Source organism: Microcebus murinus, chromosome 13 (assembly GCF_040939455.1).
Source record: "Microcebus murinus isolate Inina chromosome 13, M.murinus_Inina_mat1.0, whole genome shotgun sequence".
Taxonomy (NCBI): domain Eukaryota; kingdom Metazoa; phylum Chordata; class Mammalia; order Primates; family Cheirogaleidae; genus Microcebus; species Microcebus murinus.
Window position 1 is genome coordinate 307674 of NC_134116.1, and position 16225 is coordinate 323898.

Genomic DNA, 16225 nt, shown 5'->3' on the forward strand with positions numbered 1-16225 from the left:
CCCGCCCGTGCGCAGTCAGCGGCCCCGGCGCGCTGGGGGTGGGGGGCGGGGAGGTGAAGGAGGCCAGGCGAGGAGAGGAGGGGGGCTGGAAGGGCTCCACCTTGGCGGGTCCAGCCGTGGAGGCGCATCTTGTGTGAGTGTGAGTGAGTGAGTGCGTGTGAGTGTGAGTGTGTGTGTATACAGAGACAGCCCCCAACCCCGGCCCGCCGCTCCCTGCCCGCCCCGCCTGTCACCCCCGTCCCTCGGAGCCCGCGGGACGCGGCCGGCGAACTCAACAGGCCCGACCCGGCGCGGGGCCTGGGGCGGGAGGAGGCGGCGGGGAAGCGCAGAGAGGCTCGGCTTCTTGAGCGGGGCAGGGGCGCCCTCCGCCGTCCACGGCCACACCACCCCGAACGCGCCCGATCCCGTCTGGTCTCGGAAGCTAAGCAGGGTCGGGCCTGGTTAGAACTTGGATGGGAGACCGCCCGGGAATACCGGGTGCCGTAGGCTTCTTCTTTTTTTTTTTTTTTTGCCTCTGGTTCTGTCGCGTTTCTGGGAGTGCGGGGGCGGCCCGGGGTGGGGGTGACCCCCACCCTCAGCGCCCGCCGGCCGCGGTGCCTGGCGCCCCAGCCCGCACCGTGGGGCCTCCTCTTGTCCCGAGCCGTGACACCGCCGCCACGCGGCAGCATGCGTGGCTTCTGGACTGTCAGGTCTCAGACCAAAGGTCTGCTCTGTTGGAGCCGACACGCTGGAGGAAACCTTGAGAGTCTGAGAGGGGAGGGAGTTCCAGAAGAAGGCCAGGATGTCATTTTGAGGGAGTATGTGACCAGAACTCCTCCCGTTGCTTTTGGGGTTCTATGGGCTACACGTAGGAATCTTTGGTGGTGGCACCTGATGTTCGGGGATCCGGAGTCACACCCAGACCTGCTCCACAGGCCTCCTTTTACTTTTCTCTTCGGATTCATTTTTTTTTTTTTTTTTTTTTTTGAGACAGAGTCTCGGTTTGTTGCCCAGGCTAGAGTGAGTGCCGTGGCGTCAGCCTAGCTCACAGCAACTTCAAACTCCTGGGCTCGAGTGATCCTTCTGCCTCAGCCTCCCGGGTAGCTGGGACTGCAGGCATGCGCCACCATGCCCCGCTAATTTTTTATATATATATCAGTTGGCCAATTAATTTCTTTCTATTTATAGTAGAGACGGGGTCTCGCTCTTGCTCAGGCTGGTTTTGAACTCCTGACCTTGAGCAATCCGCCCGCCTCGGCCTCCCAAGAGCTAGGATTACAGGCGTGAGCCACAGCGCCCGGCCGGATTCATTATTTTTAAAAAGTGTCTCTTATCTCTATTATTGCATTTACTTTTCTCTCTCTTTTCAAGCAGATGATGGGAGTCCAAGTATTAAGGTGACATGTGTTGCCCGTGCCCCCCTCCCCCCCCCGTGTTCTTATTCATTTACCCCTCATGTTGTTCCAGCATATTGTGGGGGCACCAATGTTAAGGACGGGTGCGTTGCCCTCTCCCAGCCTCCCCCCTCGGGTCAGAGCTTCAAGTGCGCCCATCCCCCAGTCGGTGCGTACCCACCCCATTCCTAATGGATGTGTATGCCCATCCCCTCCCCCCACCCGCCCGACACCCACCCGAAGAAGGTGATTCCTCTGTGTCCACTTAGGTGTCCATCGGTTCGTACCCATTTGCTGGTGAGCGCGAGCACGTGGTGCTCGTGTGTCCATTCTTGGGATACTTGGCTTACTGGAACGGGTTCCAGCTCTGGCCAGGAGAACCACGAGAGGTGCCCCCTCACCGCTGCTCCTCATAGCCGAATAGCACTCCGTGGTGTCCACGCGCCACATTTTATTTACCCACTCGTGGGTCGATGGGCACTCGGGTGGCTTCCAGGTCTTTGCGATTGTGACTTGTGCCCTGACACTAACCCTAACCCTTACCCAGCCCGTCTCCTCCACGGCCCCTGCCTGACTGACTCCTTCCCGCCCGGCCTATCACCTGTCACCGTCCTCTGCCCCTGCCTGACACGCTCCTCCCCGCCCGGGCCGTCACCGTCCTCGGCCCCTGCCTGACGGGGCTCCTCCGTCGCCTGGGCCTTCCAAGGGCTTGGTGTGGACGCTGGTTCCAGGACGCCCTCCCAGGAACCCGGTAGCAGGGCGGCCGCAGCGTCTCGCGCAACCCAACCGTCCGCCGGCTGGCCGCCGTGGCTAAGTGGCCTGCGGGGGACGTGCTCCCGCTGTGCCGTGGGGGCCCAGCCTGGTGTCTTCTCTGAGGCCCCGCGGCTGCCGCTCCCCGCAAGGGGAGAGCCGTGGAGGTGGGGACCGCCTCCTCATGGGGACGTACACCCAGCTCTCCAAGTCGGATTCCGGGGCTCTCTGTCCTGCCAGAAGGCCCAGCTGGCCTGCGGGTCCTCAGAGTGGCAAAAACATCCGAAAACTGAGATTGAGGGTCCGGTGGGTGTCTGCACTTTTGTGCTGGGCACCCCAGGGAGGCCCGGGGGCTGGCTGGACAACGCGGTCTGCTGGGCTGGGGGGGGGGTTTGGAGGAGCAACTGATGCCCTTTGCACTTTGGGTAGCAAGTGTCTGAGGTGTCTCTGGGCCCTGTGCCATGTGGGGGCGGGGGCGGAGGCGGGGTGGGAGGAGGAGGAGGAGGAGGAGGAGGAGGAGGAGGAGGAGGTGGGAAGGGCCGTGGCCTGCAGTCGTGTTCCCCGGGGTGGCACAGCATGTGGCTTCTTCCACAGGCTGCTTGGCCTGGGCTCCCTGCACCTGGGCCTTTGGAGGACTGGCCCTGTGCTTGCCAACACTTCCTGCAGGGACCCAGAGCTGGGAGGTTGCATCTCTCAGCCCTGGGTCGGGCAGAGCCCCAGCGGGCCATGCCCACAACCTCTCTCAGCAGGGGTCCCCCAGAAGGCTCCTTTGGGACCAGGATTCTCTTGCGGGTGACTCTTTAAGGTCTGGCCCCTGGATGGAGGGGCACCAGGAGTAGAGGAGCAGGAAGGGGAAGGGGGTGGCCATGCGAGGGGACACTTTCAGGCCAAGTCCCAGCTTCAGTCTGATCCTCCTGGGAACCCCGGGGTGGACATCACACCTCCTGGTTGCCCCGCTCTGAGACAAGGAGCCGGGCTTCGCATTGCCACAGCAGCCAGTCGTGGGCTGAGGACACCTGGGGCGTTGGGAACTCCCTGGCTTCTCCTTGGTTTAACATCTGGAGCTGCTTGTGAATCGTGCCGCCACACACACCCGAGTGCAGGTGTCTTCTGCACAGACTGCGGGCCTCGCTCTTCTGAATGCCGCTAGCTCGCGACCCACCCACGGGTGAACCTGGTCAGGGTACTTTCTCTCAGGGGCAGACTCTGATCCGGGCGGGCTACCGGTGTCTCTGTTTGCTCCTTTCTTTCTTCCACTTCGGGAAAGGCTTCCTTACTGGGTGTGGAAATCTCCTATGCCTTTCCTCGCCTATTCTGTCAGCTCTAAAATTCTCTTTCGGTTGCCACCCTCACAGATGGATTAGGAAACTCTTTGCGGTGCACTCATTAGTGAAATGACCTCAATGACGCTGGAATCCAATATCTAATCGCCAATTTTTAGCGAGTCCACACGCCAGGGTGGTCGGGATCCAATGCAGCCCCGGCCAGGCCCAGGCCCCTTGGACTGGGCCACAGGAGGACACAGAGGAGGGTCCCGGCCCCCACGGTAGGTAGAGGTGCGGGCAGTTCTCCAAGGGCTTGGGTGTTTTCCAGAGGGAGGAGATGGAGGGGACTGATTTCTTCAGCGCCCCACAAACCACGCCACCCCACCCCACCCTTGGGACACATCCCGAGAGAGAGAGAGACGCCCCATACACTGGCTCCCCTCCCCCGTGCGCTGTGCCCCAGCCCTGGCCGGGGGAATAGGCGGCCGCCGGGCCACAGGGTGGGGGGCGCAGCTGAAAGGGGTTGTGGGGGAGGGCCGCCCCTGGCTGGGGTCAAAGGGCGAGCGCCCCGCCCCTCCCGCCCGTGCGCAGTCAGCGGCCCCGGCGCGCTGGGGGTGGGGGGCGGGGAGGTGAAGGAGGCCAGGCGAGGAGAGGAGGGGGGCTGGAAGGGCTCCACCTTGGCGGGTCCAGCCGTGGAGGCGCATCTTGTGTGAGTGTGAGTGAGTGAGTGCGTGTGAGTGTGAGTGTGTGTGTATACAGAGACAGCCCCCAACCCCGGCCCGCCGCTCCCTGCCCGCCCCGCCTGTCACCCCCGTCCCTCGGAGCCCGCGGGACGCGGCCGGCGAACTCAACAGGCCCGACCCGGCGCGGGGCCTGGGGCGGGAGGAGGCGGCGGGGAAGCGCAGAGAGGCTCGGCTTCTTGAGCGGGGCAGGGGCGCCCTCCGCCGTCCACGGCCACACCACCCCGAACGCGCCCGATCCCGTCTGGTCTCGGAAGCTAAGCAGGGTCGGGCCTGGTTAGAACTTGGATGGGAGACCGCCCGGGAATACCGGGTGCCGTAGGCTTCTTCTTTTTTTTTTTTTTTGCCTCTGGTTCTGTCGCGTTTCTGGGAGTGCGGGGGCGGCCCGGGGTGGGGGTGACCCCCACCCTCAGCGCCCGCCGGCCGCGGTGCCTGGCGCCCCAGCCCGCACCGTGGGGCCTCCTCTTGTCCCGAGCCGTGACACCGCCGCCACGCGGCAGCATGCGTGGCTTCTGGACTGTCAGGTCTCAGACCAAAGGTCTGCTCTGTGGGAGCCGACACGCTGGAGGAAACCTTGAGAGTCTGAGAGGGGAGGGAGTTCCAGAAGAAGGCCAGGATGTCATTTTGAGGGAGTATGTGACCAGAACTCCTCCCGTTGCTTTTGGGGTTCTATGGGCTACACGTAGGAATCTTTGGTGGTGGCACCTGATGTTCGGGGATCCGGAGTCACACCCAGACCTGCTCCACAGGCCTCCTTTTACTTTTCTCTTCGGATTCATTTTTTTTTTTTTTTTTTTTTTTTGAGACAGAGTCTCGGTTTGTTGCCCAGGCTAGAGTGAGTGCCGTGGCGTCAGCCTAGCTCACAGCAACTTCAAACTCCTGGGCTCGAGTGATCCTTCTGCCTCAGCCTCCCGGGTAGCTGGGACTGCAGGCATGCGCCACCATGCCCCGCTAATTTTTTATATATATATCAGTTGGCCAATTAATTTCTTTCTATTTATAGTAGAGACGGGGTCTCGCTCTTGCTCAGGCTGGTTTTGAACTCCTGACCTTGAGCAATCCGCCCGCCTCGGCCTCCCAAGAGCTAGGATTACAGGCGTGAGCCACAGCGCCCGGCCGGATTCATTATTTTTAAAAAGTGTCTCTTATCTCTATTATTGCATTTACTTTTCTCTCTCTTTTCAAGCAGATGATGGGAGTCCAAGTATTAAGGTGACATGTGTTGCCCGTGCCCCCCTCCCCCCCCCCGTGTTCTTATTCATTTACCCCTCATGTTGTTCCAGCATATTGTGGGGGCACCAATGTTAAGGACGGGTGCGTTGCCCTCTCCCAGCCTCCCCCCTCGGGTCAGAGCTTCAAGTGCGCCCATCCCCCAGTCGGTGCGTACCCACCCCATTCCTAATGGATGTGTATGCCCATCCCCTCCCCCCACCCGCCCGACACCCACCCGAAGAAGGTGATTCCTCTGTGTCCACTTAGGTGTCCATCGGTTCGTACCCATTTGCTGGTGAGCGCGAGCACGTGGTGCTCGTGTGTCCATTCTTGGGATACTTGGCTTACTGGAACGGGTTCCAGCTCTGGCCAGGAGAACCACGAGAGGTGCCCCCTCACCGCTGCTCCTCATAGCCGAATAGCACTCCGTGGTGTCCACGCGCCACATTTTATTTACCCACTCGTGGGTCGATGGGCACTCGGGTGGCTTCCAGGTCTTTGCGATTGTGACTTGTGCCCTGACACTAACCCTAACCCTTACCCAGCCCGTCTCCTCCACGGCCCCTGCCTGACTGACTCCTTCCCGCCCGGCCTATCACCTGTCACCGTCCTCTGCCCCTGCCTGACACGCTCCTCCCCGCCCGGGCCGTCACCGTCCTCGGCCCCTGCCTGACGGGGCTCCTCCGTCGCCTGGGCCTTCCAAGGGCTTGGTGTGGACGCTGGTTCCAGGACGCCCTCCCAGGAACCCGGTAGCAGGGCGGCCGCAGCGTCTCGCGCAACCCAACCGTCCGCCGGCTGGCCGCCGTGGCTAAGTGGCCTGCGGGGGACGTGCTCCCGCTGTGCCGTGGGGGCCCAGCCTGGTGTCTTCTCTGAGGCCCCGCGGCTGCCGCTCCCCGCAAGGGGAGAGCCGCGGAGGTGGGGACCGCCTCCTCATGGGGACGTACACCCAGCTCTCCACGTCGGATTCCGGGGCTCTCTGTCCTGCCAGAAGGCCCAGCTGGCCTGCGGGTCCTCAGAGTGGCAAAAACATCCGAAAACTGAGATTGAGGGTCCGGTGGGTGTCTGCACTTTTGTGCTGGGCACCCCAGGGAGGCCCGGGGGCTGGCTGGACAACGCGGTCTGCTGGGCTGGGGGGGGGGTTTGGAGGAGCAACTGATGCCCTTTGCACTTTGGGTAGCAAGTGTCTGAGGTGTCTCTGGGCCCTGTGCCATGTGGGGGCGGGGGCGGAGGCGGGGTGGGAGGAGGAGGAGGAGGAGGAGGAGGAGGAGGAGGAGGTGGGAAGGGCCGTGGCCTGCAGTCGTGTTCCCCGGGGTGGCACAGCATGTGGCTTCTTCCACAGGCTGCTTGGCCTGGGCTCCCTGCACCTGGGCCTTTGGAGGACTGGCCCTGTGCTTGCCAACACTTCCTGCAGGGACCCAGAGCTGGGAGGTTGCATCTCTCAGCCCTGGGTCGGGCAGAGCCCCAGCGGGCCATGCCCACAACCTCTCTCAGCAGGGGTCCCCCAGAAGGCTCCTTTGGGACCAGGATTCTCTTGCGGGTGACTCTTTAAGGTCTGGCCCCTGGATGGAGGGGCACCAGGAGTAGAGGAGCAGGAAGGGGAAGGGGGTGGCCATGCGAGGGGACACTTTCAGGCCAAGTCCCAGCTTCAGTCTGATCCTCCTGGGAACCCCGGGGTGGACATCACACCTCCTGGTTGCCCCGCTCTGAGACAAGGAGCCGGGCTTCGCATTGCCACAGCAGCCAGTCGTGGGCTGAGGACACCTGGGGCGTTGGGAACTCCCTGGCTTCTCCTTGGTTTAACATCTGGAGCTGCTTGTGAATCGTGCCGCCACACACACCCGAGTGCAGGTGTCTTCTGCACAGACTGCGGGCCTCGCTCTTCTGAATGCCGCTAGCTCGCGACCCACCCACGGGTGAACCTGGTCAGGGTACTTTCTCTCAGGGGCAGACTCTGATCCGGGCGGGCTACCGGTGTCTCTGTTTGCTCCTTTCTTTCTTCCACTTCGGGAAAGGCTTCCTTACTGGGTGTGGAAATCTCCTATGCCTTTCCTCGCCTATTCTGTCAGCTCTAAAATTCTCTTTCGGTTGCCACCCTCACAGATGGATTAGGAAACTCTTTGCGGTGCACTCATTAGTGAAATGACCTCAATGACGCTGGAATCCAATATCTAATCGCCAATTTTTAGCGAGTCCACACGCCAGGGTGGTCGGGGTCCAATGCAGCCCCGGCCAGGCCCAGGCCCCTTGGACTGGGCCACAGGAGGACACAGAGGAGGGTCCCGGCCCCCACGGTAGGTAGAGGTGCGGGCAGTTCTCCAAGGGCTTGGGTGTTTTCCAGAGGGAGGAGATGGAGGGGACTGATTTCTTCAGCGCCCCACAAACCACGCCACCCCACCCCACCCATGGGACACATCCCGAGAGAGAGAGAGACGCCCCATACACTGGCTCCCCTCCCCCGTGCGCTGTGCCCCAGCCCTGGCCCGGGGGAATAGGCGGCCGCCGGGCCACAGGGTGGGGGGCGCAGCTGAAAGGGGTTGTGGGGGAGGGCCGCCCCTGGCTGGGGTCAAAGGGCGAGCGCCCCGCCCCTCCCGCCCGTGCGCAGTCAGCGGCCCCGGCGCGCTGGGGGTGGGGGGCGGGGAGGTGAAGGAGGCCAGGCGAGGAGAGGAGGGGGGCTGGAAGGGCTCCACCTTGGCGGGTCCAGCCGTGGAGGCGCATCTTGTGTGAGTGTGAGTGAGTGAGTGCGTGTGAGTGTGAGTGTGTGTGTATACAGAGACAGCCCCCAACCCCGGCCCGCCGCTCCCTGCCCGCCCCGCCTGTCACCCCCGTCCCTCGGAGCCCGCGGGACGCGGCCGGCGAACTCAACAGGCCCGACCCGGCGCGGGGCCTGGGGCGGGAGGAGGCGGCGGGGAAGCGCAGAGAGGCTCGGCTTCTTGAGCGGGGCAGGGGCGCCCTCCGCCATCCACGGCCACACCACCCCGAACGCGCCCGATCCCGTCTGGTCTCGGAAGCTAAGCAGGGTCGGGCCTGGTTAGAACTTGGATGGGAGACCGCCCGGGAATACCGGGTGCCGTAGGCTTCTTCTTTTTTTTTTTTTTTGCCTCTGGTTCTGTCGCGTTTCTGGGAGTGCGGGGGCGGCCCGGGGTGGGGGTGACCCCCACCCTCAGCGCCCGCCGGCCGCGGTGCCTGGCGCCCCAGCCCGCACCGTGGGGCCTCCTCTTGTCCCGAGCCGTGACACCGCCGCCACGCGGCAGCATGCGTGGCTTCTGGACTGTCAGGTCTCAGACCAAAGGTCTGCTCTGTGGGAGCCGACACGCTGGAGGAAACCTTGAGAGTCTGAGAGGGGAGGGAGTTCCAGAAGAAGGCCAGGATGTCATTTTGAGGGAGTATGTGACCAGAACTCCTCCCGTTGCTTTTGGGGTTCTATGGGCTACACGTAGGAATCTTTGGTGGTGGCACCTGATGTTCGGGGATCCGGAGTCACACCCAGACCTGCTCCACAGGCCTCCTTTTACTTTTCTCTTCGGATTCATTTTTTTTTTTTTTTTTTTTTTTTTGAGACAGAGTCTCGGTTTGTTGCCCAGGCTAGAGTGAGTGCCGTGGCGTCAGCCTAGCTCACAGCAACTTCAAACTCCTGGGCTCGAGTGATCCTTCTGCCTCAGCCTCCCGGGTAGCTGGGACTGCAGGCATGCGCCACCATGCCCCGCTAATTTTTTATATATATATCAGTTGGCCAATTAATTTCTTTCTATTTATAGTAGAGACGGGGTCTCGCTCTTGCTCAGGCTGGTTTTGAACTCCTGACCTTGAGCAATCCGCCCGCCTCGGCCTCCCAAGAGCTAGGATTACAGGCGTGAGCCACAGCGCCCGGCCGGATTCATTATTTTTAAAAAGTGTCTCTTATCTCTATTATTGCATTTACTTTTCTCTCTCTTTTCAAGCAGATGATGGGAGTCCAAGTATTAAGGTGACATGTGTTGCCCGTGCCCCCCTCCCCCCCCCCCGTGTTCTTATTCATTTACCCCTCATGTTGTTCCAGCATATTGTGGGGGCACCAATGTTAAGGACGGGTGCGTTGCCCTCTCCCAGCCTCCCCCCTCGGGTCAGAGCTTCAAGTGCGCCCATCCCCCAGTCGGTGCGTACCCACCCCATTCCTAATGGATGTGTATGCCCATCCCCTCCCCCCACCCGCCCGACACCCACCCGAAGAAGGTGATTCCTCTGTGTCCACTTAGGTGTCCATCGGTTCGTACCCATTTGCTGGTGAGCGCGAGCACGTGGTGCTCGTGTGTCCATTCTTGGGATACTTGGCTTACTGGAACGGGTTCCAGCTCTGGCCAGGAGAACCACGAGAGGTGCCCCCTCACCGCTGCTCCTCATAGCCGAATAGCACTCCGTGGTGTCCACGCGCCACATTTTATTTACCCACTCGTGGGTCGATGGGCACTCGGGTGGCTTCCAGGTCTTTGCGATTGTGACTTGTGCCCTGACACTAACCCTAACCCTTACCCAGCCCGTCTCCTCCACGGCCCCTGCCTGACTGACTCCTTCCCGCCCGGCCTATCACCTGTCACCGTCCTCTGCCCCTGCCTGACACGCTCCTCCCCGCCCGGGCCGTCACCGTCCTCGGCCCCTGCCTGACGGGGCTCCTCCGTCGCCTGGGCCTTCCAAGGGCTTGGTGTGGACGCTGGTTCCAGGACGCCCTCCCAGGAACCCGGTAGCAGGGCGGCCGCAGCGTCTCGCGCAACCCAACCGTCCGCCGGCTGGCCGCCGTGGCTAAGTGGCCTGCGGGGGACGTGCTCCCGCTGTGCCGTGGGGGCCCAGCCTGGTGTCTTCTCTGAGGCCCCGCGGCTGCCGCTCCCCGCAAGGGGAGAGCCGCGGAGGTGGGGACCGCCTCCTCATGGGGACGTACACCCAGCTCTCCACGTCGGATTCCGGGGCTCTCTGTCCTGCCAGAAGGCCCAGCTGGCCTGCGGGTCCTCAGAGTGGCAAAAACATCCGAAAACTGAGATTGAGGGTCCGGTGGGTGTCTGCACTTTTGTGCTGGGCACCCCAGGGAGGCCCGGGGGCTGGCTGGACAACGCGGTCTGCTGGGCTGGGGGGGGGGTTTGGAGGAGCAACTGATGCCCTTTGCACTTTGGGTAGCAAGTGTCTGAGGTGTCTCTGGGCCCTGTGCCATGTGGGGGCGGGGGCGGAGGCGGGGTGGGAGGAGGAGGAGGAGGAGGAGGAGGAGGAGGAGGAGGTGGGAAGGGCCGTGGCCTGCAGTCGTGTTCCCCGGGGTGGCACAGCATGTGGCTTCTTCCACAGGCTGCTTGGCCTGGGCTCCCTGCACCTGGGCCTTTGGAGGACTGGCCCTGTGCTTGCCAACACTTCCTGCAGGGACCCAGAGCTGGGAGGTTGCATCTCTCAGCCCTGGGTCGGGCAGAGCCCCAGCGGGCCATGCCCACAACCTCTCTCAGCAGGGGTCCCCCAGAAGGCTCCTTTGGGACCAGGATTCTCTTGCGGGTGACTCTTTAAGGTCTGGCCCCTGGATGGAGGGGCACCAGGAGTAGAGGAGCAGGAAGGGGAAGGGGGTGGCCATGCGAGGGGACACTTTCAGGCCAAGTCCCAGCTTCAGTCTGATCCTCCTGGGAACCCCGGGGTGGACATCACACCTCCTGGTTGCCCCGCTCTGAGACAAGGAGCCGGGCTTCGCATTGCCACAGCAGCCAGTCGTGGGCTGAGGACACCTGGGGCGTTGGGAACTCCCTGGCTTCTCCTTGGTTTAACATCTGGAGCTGCTTGTGAATCGTGCCGCCACACACACCCGAGTGCAGGTGTCTTCTGCACAGACTGCGGGCCTCGCTCTTCTGAATGCCGCTAGCTCGCGACCCACCCACGGGTGAACCTGGTCAGGGTACTTTCTCTCAGGGGCAGACTCTGATCCGGGCGGGCTACCGGTGTCTCTGTTTGCTCCTTTCTTTCTTCCACTTCGGGAAAGGCTTCCTTACTGGGTGTGGAAATCTCCTATGCCTTTCCTCGCCTATTCTGTCAGCTCTAAAATTCTCTTTCGGTTGCCACCCTCACAGATGGATTAGGAAACTCTTTGCGGTGCACTCATTAGTGAAATGACCTCAATGACGCTGGAATCCAATATCTAATCGCCAATTTTTAGCGAGTCCACACGCCAGGGTGGTCGGGGTCCAATGCAGCCCCGGCCAGGCCCAGGCCCCTTGGACTGGGCCACAGGAGGACACAGAGGAGGGTCCCGGCCCCCACGGTAGGTAGAGGTGCGGGCAGTTCTCCAAGGGCTTGGGTGTTTTCCAGAGGGAGGAGATGGAGGGGACTGATTTCTTCAGCGCCCCACAAACCACGCCACCCCACCCCACCCTTGGGACACATCCCGAGAGAGAGAGAGACGCCCCATACACTGGCTCCCCTCCCCCGTGCGCTGTGCCCCAGCCCTGGCCCGGGGGAATAGGCGGCCGCCGGGCCACAGGGTGGGGGGCGCAGCTGAAAGGGGTTGTGGGGGAGGGCCGCCCCTGGCTGGGGTCAAAGGGCGAGCGCCCCGCCCCTCCCGCCCGTGCGCAGTCAGCGGCCCCGGCGCGCTGGGGGTGGGGGGCGGGGAGGTGAAGGAGGCCAGGCGAGGAGAGGAGGGGGGCTGGAAGGGCTCCACCTTGGCGGGTCCAGCCGTGGAGGCGCATCTTGTGTGAGTGTGAGTGAGTGAGTGCGTGTGAGTGTGAGTGTGTGTGTATACAGAGACAGCCCCCAACCCCGGCCCGCCGCTCCCTGCCCGCCCCGCCTGTCACCCCCGTCCCTCGGAGCCCGCGGGACGCGGCCGGCGAACTCAACAGGCCCGACCCGGCGCGGGGCCTGGGGCGGGAGGAGGCGGCGGGGAAGCGCAGAGAGGCTCGGCTTCTTGAGCGGGGCAGGGGCGCCCTCCTCCATCCACGGCCACACCACCCCGAACGCGCCCGATCCCGTCTGGTCTCGGAAGCTAAGCAGGGTCGGGCCTGGTTAGAACTTGGATGGGAGACCGCCCGGGAATACCGGGTGCCGTAGGCTTCTTCTTTTTTTTTTTTTTTGCCTCTGGTTCTGTCGCGTTTCTGGGAGTGCGGGGGCGGCCCGGGGTGGGGGTGACCCCCACCCTCAGCGCCCGCCGGCCGCGGTGCCTGGCGCCCCAGCCCGCACCGTGGGGCCTCCTCTTGTCCCGAGCCGTGACACCGCCGCCACGCGGCAGCATGCGTGGCTTCTGGACTGTCAGGTCTCAGACCAAAGGTCTGCTCTGTGGGAGCCGACACGCTGGAGGAAACCTTGAGAGTCTGAGAGGGGAGGGAGTTCCAGAAGAAGGCCAGGATGTCATTTTGAGGGAGTATGTGACCAGAACTCCTCCCGTTGCTTTTGGGGTTCTATGGGCTACACGTAGGAATCTTTGGTGGTGGCACCTGATGTTCGGGGATCCGGAGTCACACCCAGACCTGCTCCACAGGCCTCCTTTTACTTTTCTCTTCGGATTCATTTTTTTTTTTTTTTTTTTTTTTTGAGACAGAGTCTCGGTTTGTTGCCCAGGCTAGAGTGAGTGCCGTGGCGTCAGCCTAGCTCACAGCAACTTCAAACTCCTGGGCTCGAGTGATCCTTCTGCCTCAGCCTCCCGGGTAGCTGGGACTGCAGGCATGCGCCACCATGCCCCGCTAATTTTTTATATATATATCAGTTGGCCAATTAATTTCTTTCTATTTATAGTAGAGACGGGGTCTCGCTCTTGCTCAGGCTGGTTTTGAACTCCTGACCTTGAGCAATCCGCCCGCCTCGGCCTCCCAAGAGCTAGGATTACAGGCGTGAGCCACAGCGCCCGGCCGGATTCATTATTTTTAAAAAGTGTCTCTTATCTCTATTATTGCATTTACTTTTCTCTCTCTTTTCAAGCAGATGATGGGAGTCCAAGTATTAAGGTGACATGTGTTGCCCGTGCCCCCCTCCCCCCCCCCGTGTTCTTATTCATTTACCCCTCATGTTGTTCCAGCATATTGTGGGGGCACCAATGTTAAGGACGGGTGCGTTGCCCTCTCCCAGCCTCCCCCCTCGGGTCAGAGCTTCAAGTGCGCCCATCCCCCAGTCGGTGCGTACCCACCCCATTCCTAATGGATGTGTATGCCCATCCCCTCCCCCCACCCGCCCGACACCCACCCGAAGAAGGTGATTCCTCTGTGTCCACTTAGGTGTCCATCGGTTCGTACCCATTTGCTGGTGAGCGCGAGCACGTGGTGCTCGTGTGTCCATTCTTGGGATACTTGGCTTACTGGAACGGGTTCCAGCTCTGGCCAGGAGAACCACGAGAGGTGCCCCCTCACCGCTGCTCCTCATAGCCGAATAGCACTCCGTGGTGTCCACGCGCCACATTTTATTTACCCACTCGTGGGTCGATGGGCACTCGGGTGGCTTCCAGGTCTTTGCGATTGTGACTTGTGCCCTGACACTAACCCTAACCCTTACCCAGCCCGTCTCCTCCACGGCCCCTGCCTGACTGACTCCTTCCCGCCCGGCCTATCACCTGTCACCGTCCTCTGCCCCTGCCTGACACGCTCCTCCCCGCCCGGGCCGTCACCGTCCTCGGCCCCTGCCTGACGGGGCTCCTCCGTCGCCTGGGCCTTCCAAGGGCTTGGTGTGGACGCTGGTTCCAGGACGCCCTCCCAGGAACCCGGTAGCAGGGCGGCCGCAGCGTCTCGCGCAACCCAACCGTCCGCCGGCTGGCCGCCGTGGCTAAGTGGCCTGCGGGGGACGTGCTCCCGCTGTGCCGTGGGGGCCCAGCCTGGTGTCTTCTCTGAGGCCCCGCGGCTGCCGCTCCCCGCAAGGGGAGAGCCGCGGAGGTGGGGACCGCCTCCTCATGGGGACGTACACCCAGCTCTCCACGTCGGATTCCGGGGCTCTCTGTCCTGCCAGAAGGCCCAGCTGGCCTGCGGGTCCTCAGAGTGGCAAAAACATCCGAAAACTGAGATTGAGGGTCCGGTGGGTGTCTGCACTTTTGTGCTGGGCACCCCAGGGAGGCCCGGGGGCTGGCTGGACAACGCGGTCTGCTGGGCTGGGGGGGGGGTTTGGAGGAGCAACTGATGCCCTTTGCACTTTGGGTAGCAAGTGTCTGAGGTGTCTCTGGGCCCTGTGCCATGTGGGGGCGGGGGCGGAGGCGGGGTGGGAGGAGGAGGAGGAGGAGGAGGAGGAGGAGGAGGAGGTGGGAAGGGCCGTGGCCTGCAGTCGTGTTCCCCGGGGTGGCACAGCATGTGGCTTCTTCCACAGGCTGCTTGGCCTGGGCTCCCTGCACCTGGGCCTTTGGAGGACTGGCCCTGTGCTTGCCAACACTTCCTGCAGGGACCCAGAGCTGGGAGGTTGCATCTCTCAGCCCTGGGTCGGGCAGAGCCCCAGCGGGCCATGCCCACAACCTCTCTCAGCAGGGGTCCCCCAGAAGGCTCCTTTGGGACCAGGATTCTCTTGCGGGTGACTCTTTAAGGTCTGGCCCCTGGATGGAGGGGCACCAGGAGTAGAGGAGCAGGAAGGGGAAGGGGGTGGCCATGCGAGGGGACACTTTCAGGCCAAGTCCCAGCTTCAGTCTGATCCTCCTGGGAACCCCGGGGTGGACATCACACCTCCTGGTTGCCCCGCTCTGAGACAAGGAGCCGGGCTTCGCATTGCCACAGCAGCCAGTCGTGGGCTGAGGACACCTGGGGCGTTGGGAACTCCCTGGCTTCTCCTTGGTTTAACATCTGGAGCTGCTTGTGAATCGTGCCGCCACACACACCCGAGTGCAGGTGTCTTCTGCACAGACTGCGGGCCTCGCTCTTCTGAATGCCGCTAGCTCGCGACCCACCCACGGGTGAACCTGGTCAGGGTACTTTCTCTCAGGGGCAGACTCTGATCCGGGCGGGCTACCGGTGTCTCTGTTTGCTCCTTTCTTTCTTCCACTTCGGGAAAGGCTTCCTTACTGGGTGTGGAAATCTCCTATGCCTTTCCTCGCCTATTCTGTCAGCTCTAAAATTCTCTTTCGGTTGCCACCCTCACAGATGGATTAGGAAACTCTTTGCGGTGCACTCATTAGTGAAATGACCTCAATGACGCTGGAATCCAATATCTAATCGCCAATTTTTAGCGAGTCCACACGCCAGGGTGGTCGGGGTCCAATGCAGCCCCGGCCAGGCCCAGGCCCCTTGGACTGGGCCACAGGAGGACACAGAGGAGGGTCCCGGCCCCCACGGTAGGTAGAGGTGCGGGCAGTTCTCCAAGGGCTTGGGTGTTTTCCAGAGGGAGGAGATGGAGGGGACTGATTTCTTCAGCGCCCCACAAACCACGCCACCCCACCCCACCCATGGGACACATCCCGAGAGAGAGAGAGACGCCCCATACACTGGCTCCCCTCCCCCGTGCGCTGTGCCCCAGCCCTGGCCCGGGGGAATAGGCGGCCGCCGGGCCACAGGGTGGGGGGCGCAGCTGAAAGGGGTTGTGGGGGAGGGCCGCCCCTGGCTGGGGTCAAAGGGCGAGCGCCCCGCCCCTCCCGCCCGTGCGCAGTCAGCGGCCCCGGCGCGCTGGGGGTGGGGGGCGGGGAGGTGAAGGAGGCCAGGCGAGGAGAGGAGGGGGGCTGGAAGGGCTCCACCTTGGCGGGTCCAGCCGTGGAGGCGCATCTTGTGTGAGTGTGAGTGAGTGAGTGCGTGTGAGTGTGAGTGTGTGTGTATACAGAGACAGCCCCCAACCCCGGCCCGCCGCTCCCTGCCCGCCCCGCCTGTCACCCCCGTCCCTCGGAGCCCGCGGGACGCGGCCGGCGAACTCAACAGGCCCGACCCGGCGCGGGGCCTGGGGCGGGAGGAGGCGGCGGGGAAGCGCAGAGAGGCTCGGCTTCTTGAGCGGGGCAGGGGCGCCCTCCGCC

The 16225-nt window shown here is 62.9% G+C and overlaps 4 pseudogenes; all 4 read left to right on the forward strand.

Annotated features, from left to right (window-relative positions):
- The first annotated feature begins 370 nt into the window (after nucleotides 1–370).
- Nucleotides 371–489, forward strand: LOC142875104 (uncharacterized; annotated as a pseudogene).
- A 3845-nt stretch (nucleotides 490–4334) lies between these two features.
- Nucleotides 4335–4453, forward strand: LOC142875105 (uncharacterized; annotated as a pseudogene).
- A 3844-nt stretch (nucleotides 4454–8297) lies between these two features.
- On the forward strand, nucleotides 8298–8416 carry LOC142875202 (uncharacterized; annotated as a pseudogene).
- Nucleotides 8417–12262: 3846 nt separating this feature from the next.
- LOC142875203 (uncharacterized) lies at nucleotides 12263–12381 on the forward strand (annotated as a pseudogene).
- Nucleotides 12382–16225: the final 3844 nt, after the last annotated feature.